The sequence below is a fragment of the Gavialis gangeticus genome, unplaced genomic scaffold, assembly GCF_001723915.1.
Source record: "Gavialis gangeticus isolate Ggan-Ray unplaced genomic scaffold, GavGan_comp1, whole genome shotgun sequence".
Taxonomy (NCBI): domain Eukaryota; kingdom Metazoa; phylum Chordata; order Crocodylia; family Gavialidae; genus Gavialis; species Gavialis gangeticus.
The window spans coordinates 114,362,102-114,370,150 of NW_017729031.1; the positions used below are offsets into that span (position 1 = coordinate 114,362,102).

At 40.5% G+C, this 8,049-nt stretch overlaps 1 protein-coding gene across 4 annotated transcripts in view; it reads left to right on the top strand.

Moving 5' to 3' along the window:
* Nucleotides 1-885: 885 nt before the first annotated feature.
* Nucleotides 886-8,049, top strand: part of KANSL1 (KAT8 regulatory NSL complex subunit 1) — a 217,117-nt gene continuing 209,953 nt past the window's right edge. For all 4 annotated transcript variants that reach the window (XM_019523616.1, XM_019523617.1, XM_019523620.1 and 1 more), the window contains exon 1: nucleotides 886-1,493. The gene's annotated coding sequence lies outside the window, so the exon portion shown is untranslated. The remainder of the gene's footprint in view (nucleotides 1,494-8,049) is intronic.

The window sequence follows — 8,049 nt, forward strand, 5'->3', positions numbered from 1 at the left end:
GGGGTTTGCTTCCAGCACAGCCAGAAAGTGAGTTGGGCCGGAGGAAAAGGCAGGGCGAGGGAGACCGGGAAGTTTGAAGCCCGACATGACATGCGAGTAGGAAAGGGAGAGCCGCGGCCGGAGGAAGAGCTGTTTTGTTGCATTTGCAACAATGGGGGTGGAGAAGCGAGCAGGCCAAGTGCTGGGAGCAGGGATGGGGCAGCGGGGATCCGGAGGGGAGGTCTCCTCTCTGCACCAGGCCCGTGCCGAGAAACCACAGGATTGCCTCCTTGCAGATCAGGCTTTTTGAAAGTGTCTGCTTTAACGTGCTGGATTTGTAAAGGGTTTTGAGTGCTTGGCACACAGTCCCCTTGTAACTTCCCAACTGCAGTGAACCTGAACGGGGCATTTGAGTTTTTGGTGCTTTTCAGCCCTTGTGGTTTTTGATCAGGCTTTACATTTTGATTCCTTGTAAAACAAGGGGAAAAAATTCCCCACAACATCTAAACAATTTTCAGAAGCAAAAGAAATCAAGAGCTGGCATTGCAGGAGCAATAGCTGCATGGGACTAAGGGGTTCATACACTACGTTTGAGGAAATGGGGTAGAAAAGATGTCTGCTGTTCCTTCTGTCTCTTGTTTTGGCATCCCCATTTTACTCAAACATAATTAAACAAAACTATCAAATTCCAAGCTTCCAGATGAATGCTTTGCATTTAGCTTGTCTGACCTGATCCCAATTATAGTTGGTCAAATACAAAAAATTAACCAGAAAAAAGCCTTGCCTTTCATATAATTCCTGGACCATCCCAGCTATGGCATCACTCTAAAACTTCCAGGTGGCACTCCAGAAAGTTGTTTTGTTTGGGGTTTTTTTTCCATCATTTTAACCACCACCCCTACACCTTCCCCTGTTGCTCCTTGCTAAAGTCTTTATCATGGTAAAAACATTTATTTTCAAAAGTCAGTACAGATTATTAAATATGATGGGAAATTAAGTGGTTCAGGTAATACAGAGGGAAATCCAACAAATGTGGTTTTTATTAGTCTGAGGAAGTTAGGCACCAAAATCTTGATCTCCTTCACATTCTTTTGGATCCTCTACTTAAATTGTTGATCTATATATACCATGTACAGATTTTTATTTTTTTTTGTATTTTCCAATTGCTTTGGCTTAAAGGGTACTGGAATGCACTGGTGCTCAAGTTGCTGTGATTTATTGTAGCACTCACCTGTACTATAATCTGTATCTGTGGCAAGAAATATTTTTAATCATATCCTCAAAATCTTTTTTTTTTCTTGAGGCAAGTTGAATATTGTCATGTATGTTTTGTTTGTAAGCTATATTTATTTCCTCTGTCTTAATATATTCTTGTTCTAGATACCAAGTTTCCACTTCTTAAAATAAGCTAATAGTGCATGGTTGCATCTGGAAGAATTAAACTCCCTTGCTCCTCCATCCTGATCCTTTTCTGAACTGCTGTAGACATGGATTCTTCCAAGATGGTCTGCAAGGTAGGACCTCTAATTCTTTCAAACTTGTAGTGGCATATTTTTCTTAAAGATCTGTTAAACATTGAGAACCATCTGAACTGTGAAAATCAACATGGTATTTACAGGCTCTGTTCAGAAATCAGATATATTATTTATGTCCAGAAGAAACTTAAGAAGTGGGTTCCCTTTGTAATTTTTTTATGGCAGATAATCTTAAAATGGAGATGTGGGAATGTGTCTAGAAATGTAGGGTTCTCTACAGTGGTTTTAAATTTCTTTTAACACATGCAGCTGCTTTTGTATGTGTGCGCTTCTTGATATTCAGCCTAATTTTCCTGGTTTTGTACCTGGAATTCCTGGTACACTGATTTGACACACCCAGAATTTTATTATAACTACCAGAAAAATGGTCTCTTTCTCTGTTTTATACACTTTTCAAATGCTTGTATATGCCTATTGTGTTCTTTGTTGACATGATATTTGCTTTGAAGAAGTAGAGCATTATATAAATAACACTAATGATGTAAGGTCTACAGCTGTCTTTTGCCAATATATTTGCATATAATTAAAACCTAAGATGAAACCATAAAAAGGTTAAGGACCCTAAAAAAAGAAAGGATCGTAATCTTGCCCTTGGCTGGATTTCTTTCTTTTCTCCATTGTTTTGACATCCAGCTTTCTTTTTTCCTCGCCATCTAAGCTAGACAGGCCAAATGTAATTCTACTGAAGTCTGGGACATACATAGGACTGAACATACAAAAACATGTTGTAACAGAAAATCTTTATTAAATGCATTTATTAAATGCACACTTGGACAAGTCAGCACTTCTGCCTGAGGAACACCAGGGCAACAAACACCTGTAAAGTGTATACATTATAACTATAGTTTGTTTGTTTTTTAAACTATTAATTTTCATTGTTTCCTCTAAGTTTTGGAAGTTGCCACTAGATATTAGTCTGAATCATAGATTCATAGATGTAGGGTCGGAAGGGACCTTGTAGATCTTCAAGTCTGACCCCCCTGCCTGGGCAGGAGAAAAACTGGGCTCAAATGACTCCAGCCAGGTAGGCATCAAGCCTCTTCTTAAAGACCTCCTGCTTTTGAGTGAAACTGATAGGAGCTGAAGGTGCAAGAATGCCTCTGAAAAGTAGGCTCTAAAGGTTTTTTTTGAGAAATATATTAACCAAGGTAAAAAAATGCCATATATGAAAGAACTAGTATCTTTTTAATGGATTAACTAGACAAAAGCTTGCTGTATGGATATGTAAGATTCGACACAGTGATATCTGTGAATCCTTAAAATGTCTTTATGAGTTAAACGTGATAATCAAAGCAGAAAAAATATCTTTGGCAAGATGTTTTACATTAAAACACAAACAAATTTCTAGTTAGGTTACTGCAGAAAAGTGAAACTGAAGGTGATGGAGCAGTTAAATTATTGAAATTCAAAGGCCAGCAGGCATTAGTGAAATGGCATTAGTTTCATGTCATCTTCATGTTTTTGCTTAGAAATGCTGTTAATGATACTTGAGTTGAGGAGCTGGAACTATTCTTGGTAGCTTGAGAGAGAATCAAAAAAGGTGGTTATGGAAGGGTTAGAGTCATCAGGCTTCCTTTACTAGAAGTAGGATTTCCAGGAGCAGGAGGTATTAAGACGGTGAAAGGAAATTATTTCTACCTTTTGGTAGTCAGCGGAGGCTGGAAGAGAGAGTGTGCTTGACAAGCAGCTCAGGCACCTGCTAGTAAGAGGATGATGGGAAGTCCCTGAGCAAGGTCCAGGGAAGGAACGTTGGGAAGATTTTCATCTCCCTCCCATCATTCTTGGAGAGGGTGTAAACTTCTCACAAAGGGGGTATCCCTAGATCTTGTTTGTATTTATGTGAGTGCAGTCCTACCTTGCTTGGCTCTTGCTGTGCTGCTGGATTCTCTGCCTAGTAGGTATCTTGAAGCTTTCATGTCCTATAACTGGTTTATTTCCTCAGTAGGTTTGTAGTGGGATACTGTAACCTAATGAGAACTCATTATAAATCAAGAGCTTGTCATGCAGAAGAGTAGGTCATCCTTAAGCACAGCTCCCAAATCTTTTATGTGAAATGTTATGCATCACACACCAACAGGAAGCAGAATTAATTAGTTGATGGGAGAGAGTCACAAAAATCTAGCTTTGTCATCCTCACCCCCAACCCCTCCCCACAAGAACAGGAGGAGGAATGCCATGTGTATGTATAGGGGGTAACAGTACAGGGACTTCTGTTCCTTCCTGCACTTACCAGCTATGGGAGTAGGCACACATTCTTGCTTGGCTTCTCATATTAGCAGGTGCAGGAAGAGCCAAGAGTTGCCCCTCCCACTATAGGATGTGTATGGAATGTGCACACAATCCTTCTGATTTTTCCAGACTAGTAGTGATATCAGGATTATGGGGCTCCTAATGGGCCCAACCACTCTTTCATCATATTATCAGTGGAAAGAGCCATATAATATCAGACTCTTCACTCTTCCTACCTCCATCAGTAGGGGAAACACAGACTTCAGGCCATAACAAAAGCATTAATAGAAAAAGTGGGCAGCAAATAAAGCTTGATATAATGACCGCTTTCCCTTCAGCCTATCCAGGTCCTCATCAGTGGAGAAAGCATGAAGTAGACAGACAGTACAAGGCCTCTTCCCCTTGCCTTGTGCTGCAGTGAGAGATCCAGCAGGCACTGAGAAACTTGCAGGCAACACTGAAATCTAGGGTCTGAAGGGAATGCAAATTCAGCTACCTCTAGAACAAAAGCTCTATCAGCATCAGTGTGCTCTCTCACTGCACTTGTGCACTGTGTGAAATTTTAGTGAGACAGAAGGGGTGAATGTAAATGCCTTTTGCAAACTTAACACTTTGGTAGCTATGCTTCAGATAGGCACTTGCAATTTATTGTTATTCCAAAATGCAGGTTTCTGTTTAAAATGGAATTTGTACAACCTGATATGGACTGAAGTGCTCCATCACGACTTTCTCTGTAAATATTTCCCATAGTCTGCAAACCCAAACAACAATAGTAGTATGTTAGGGTTAGATCCAGTTTGCTTTTAGAAGCAATGAATGTCTAACATAATGAATAAAGAGTACTGGAATCATGCCCCTATGGCCTAGGCCAGGGGTTGTCAATCTGTGACGTGTCCTACAAGTGGTATTGGCAGCCTGTGCATGTGACATGTGGCAAAGTAACCATTAGGGAGGGAGCAGAAAGCAGAGTATATCAGGCAGGAGAAGGGGATTGGAGTAGCATTCAGGAAGGGCATAATCTGTGGTACACCTGCCAGAAAGGTTGGCCCCCCCACTTTCCTACTGGTTCTAACTCACCCTGGGAGTGGCCTAGATTCTGATCTCCCTTCTCAGAGAGTGTTTTCATGATTAAGTTACTGGGCAAAAAAGACAGATATTATTATTACTGGCATTATCTTTTTTAAATTTGAATTTTACTGTCAACATGTGTTGGGATTGGGATTTAGGTTCCTCACCAACACTAAATTAGATTGCAGTGGAGTTTAGGAAAGACTTAAGTGATGCTTCAGGACATGATAAAAAGCCTACCTGTAGAGGCCTAGGGAAATTTGCTGTCCAAAGTAGATGATTAAAGTTCACTTTGACACCTACTGAATTTTTTGACTTGTAGAGTAGGGCCAAACTGGATTGCTTTTTGGAAATTAAGCAGTTACATTTAACTAAGGTAATATTGAGACTTCTGAAATCAGGCTCGATCTGGCCCTTATTACAGAAGATGAAGTAGTAATATATAATATTTTAAATTAAACTGACCACTTCAGTCTTACTGTCTAGTCTGAGGGAGTAAAAAGTAAACAATGAGCATTAATTGTGAATAGTAACAGACTTCTAAAACTAGTGTTAATCTAAGCAAGGGTGTCAAAAGATACAGCCTGTGGAGCCATTTCACCTGGCCTGCAGGTCTTCTGCAGGGGTGGGGGATTTCATTCTCTTCTCTCCAGCTAAAAGACGCATAAACTATGGCTCATATTCAAATAATTGATTAAAAAATGAATATGTGGTCATTTCAGTAATACTGAATTTCTTCAGAGTTTCCAACAGTACAAGTTAAAGTAAACCTCTACCCCCCCCTTGTATTTTGATCCTAAGGAAAATAATACCTTGAGAAACATCCAGATACTTTAGGCATAGACCCCTTAATACAAGAGCAAACAATGGATCTGTTGGTTTTTTTTAATTAAATTTCTACATCAGGATGACCAGTTTACTTACAGCTTTAGAACAAAAAAAAATATTTTTCAGATAATTTAGTTTTTTGTATGAGGTGTTTATTCTGTCCTTGACTAAGTTATGTAAATCAAAATTTATCCAGTGATCTTGGAGGCTCAGCTAGTCAACCCATCACCATTCACAGTAGTATGTTGGTAAAGAATAGAATATGCATCTCTTCATGCTATCACATGGGTGTTCTTTGGAGAACTTGCTAACTGGGTTAGTTACTAGTGACTATGCTTTTGCTTTAATGCTGTAGACCATTGTTTTTCAAATATTTCTCTTGCCATTGTGTTTTGGATCCTTTGTAATAAATAGCTTGGCTGTATTTTGTTTTGGAAACAGTCTTGCAGCTTCTGACGGCTTAGGGGCCAGTGACACTTTTGAATTGCTGCTTTTTGTTGGAATCCTATGGTTAAAGCTGGAAGCCAGGATGGAAAAAACTGAAATTGTATTAGGTAACTGAGAATCTTCAGAGAGGCTGGGAATTCAGTGTTCTCCTGCAACCTGTTCTTGCTGTCTTCTGTTTTGTTCTTCAAGCAAACAGTTGTATTTACAAGCTCAGTTTTGCTTTGTGTCAGATTCTTCTAAGTTAGTGTCTTGAGTTTCCTATCAAAACTGAAATCTCCCTAGTCAAAATACAGAGTTTTATTGTGCCATGCGCTGTATACACACAACAAAAAGACTGTCCCTATTCCAGCGATCCTACAGTTTTATGGTGATTCAAACTAATGGGTGGTGGCAATAAGCCCATGTGGGAATGCAAGGTAACTGTCAGTTGTGATTAGCGTAATAAGCAGCAGTCATAGCACACCAGCTGCCCAACCATTGTTAGTGTTTTTTAAGCTTCACAGCAGGGAGAGGGTTTTAAGGAGAGATTTAAAGGGAGATAATCTGGTAGATCTGCAGATTTTTATGGGGAGCTCCTCCTACATTTGAGTGGCATAGGAGAAATCATTAAGATGTTTTTCCAGGTCCTGCATGGAATGGTCCTAACAACTTCTTCAGGCAATCTCTTCCTCTAGGGACACTTGTTTTACTGGGACATTGAAAAACTAAAACAAAAGGGGGAGAGTTATGACTGCAAGAGACAGAATCTTTACAGGAGCACGGTGACCAGGTGAAGTGACAGACCACTGACACCCCCATCCCCCTGAATCAGCCTTATCTTGAAAAACATTTAAATATCTGCTTATGCCCAACTTAAATTGGGCTACTTATCACAAGTTGCTACTAATCTTTAGCCTATGCTGTGGGGCTGGCTATTGGAGTGAATAGAAAAAAGATAGGAAGTTACATAAGCCAGGAGTTCTGTGGCTAAAAGTCACTCTAAATGGTGAACAGACTATAATTTGATTTACTAATCAAAAGTTGTACTTTTTAAAATTACAATAACTAGCTCTTACATAATGCTTTTCCATCCATAGATCTTAAAGAGCTTTACAAAAGAGGGGTATCACTTTCACCACTTTAACAATGGGCAGTGGGCAGAAGGGACTTGTGCAAGGTCACTCAGCAGGCCAGAATCAGAGCCAGGAATCTGATTCTGGTCTCCTGAGACTCAGCCCAGTGCTCCACTTTTGGCCACAGTGGCTTGGAGACAACATGGTCAGAACTTGTCTAAACATAAATTGTCCTGAGGACAGAAGGTAGTTGTCTCGGGCTGTTTGCTTGGAAGCTGCTGAATGCTCCCCCTTCTATCCCTAAAGGCAGAGTTCTTTAGGAATTCACTCCATCCATCTGTGCCCCTGATCCACAGTAGGATTTATCTGGTGTAAATCATTTGGCAAATAAGCTCCATACAGTTAATTGCAATAGCAATACCAGGCCAGGGACAGAGAATTTTGATTCTTTATAGGTGAAGATTTTAGCAAGTCTTTTTATATGGTCTTCCACAACATTCGTGCGGGAAAGCTAAGGAAATATGGGCTGGATGAATGGACTGTAAGGTAGATAGAAGACTGGCTGGGGCATTGGGCTCAGAGAGTAGTAATCAATGGCTCCATGTCTAGTTGGCAGCCAGTATCAAGCAGACTGCCCCATGGATCTGTCCTGGGGCTGGTTTTGTTCCGTATCTTCATCAGTGACCTGGAAGATGGGATGGAGTACACCCTCAGCAAGTCTGCAGATGGCACCAAGCTGGGGGGAGTAGTAGATACACTGGAGGGTAGGACTAGGCTTCAGAGTGACCTAGACAAATTGGATTGGGCCAAAAGAAATCTCATGAGGTTCAACAAGGACAACTGCACAAAGTCTTGTACTTAGAACAGAACAATCCCGTGCACCAGTACAAGCTGGGGGCTGACTGGCTGGG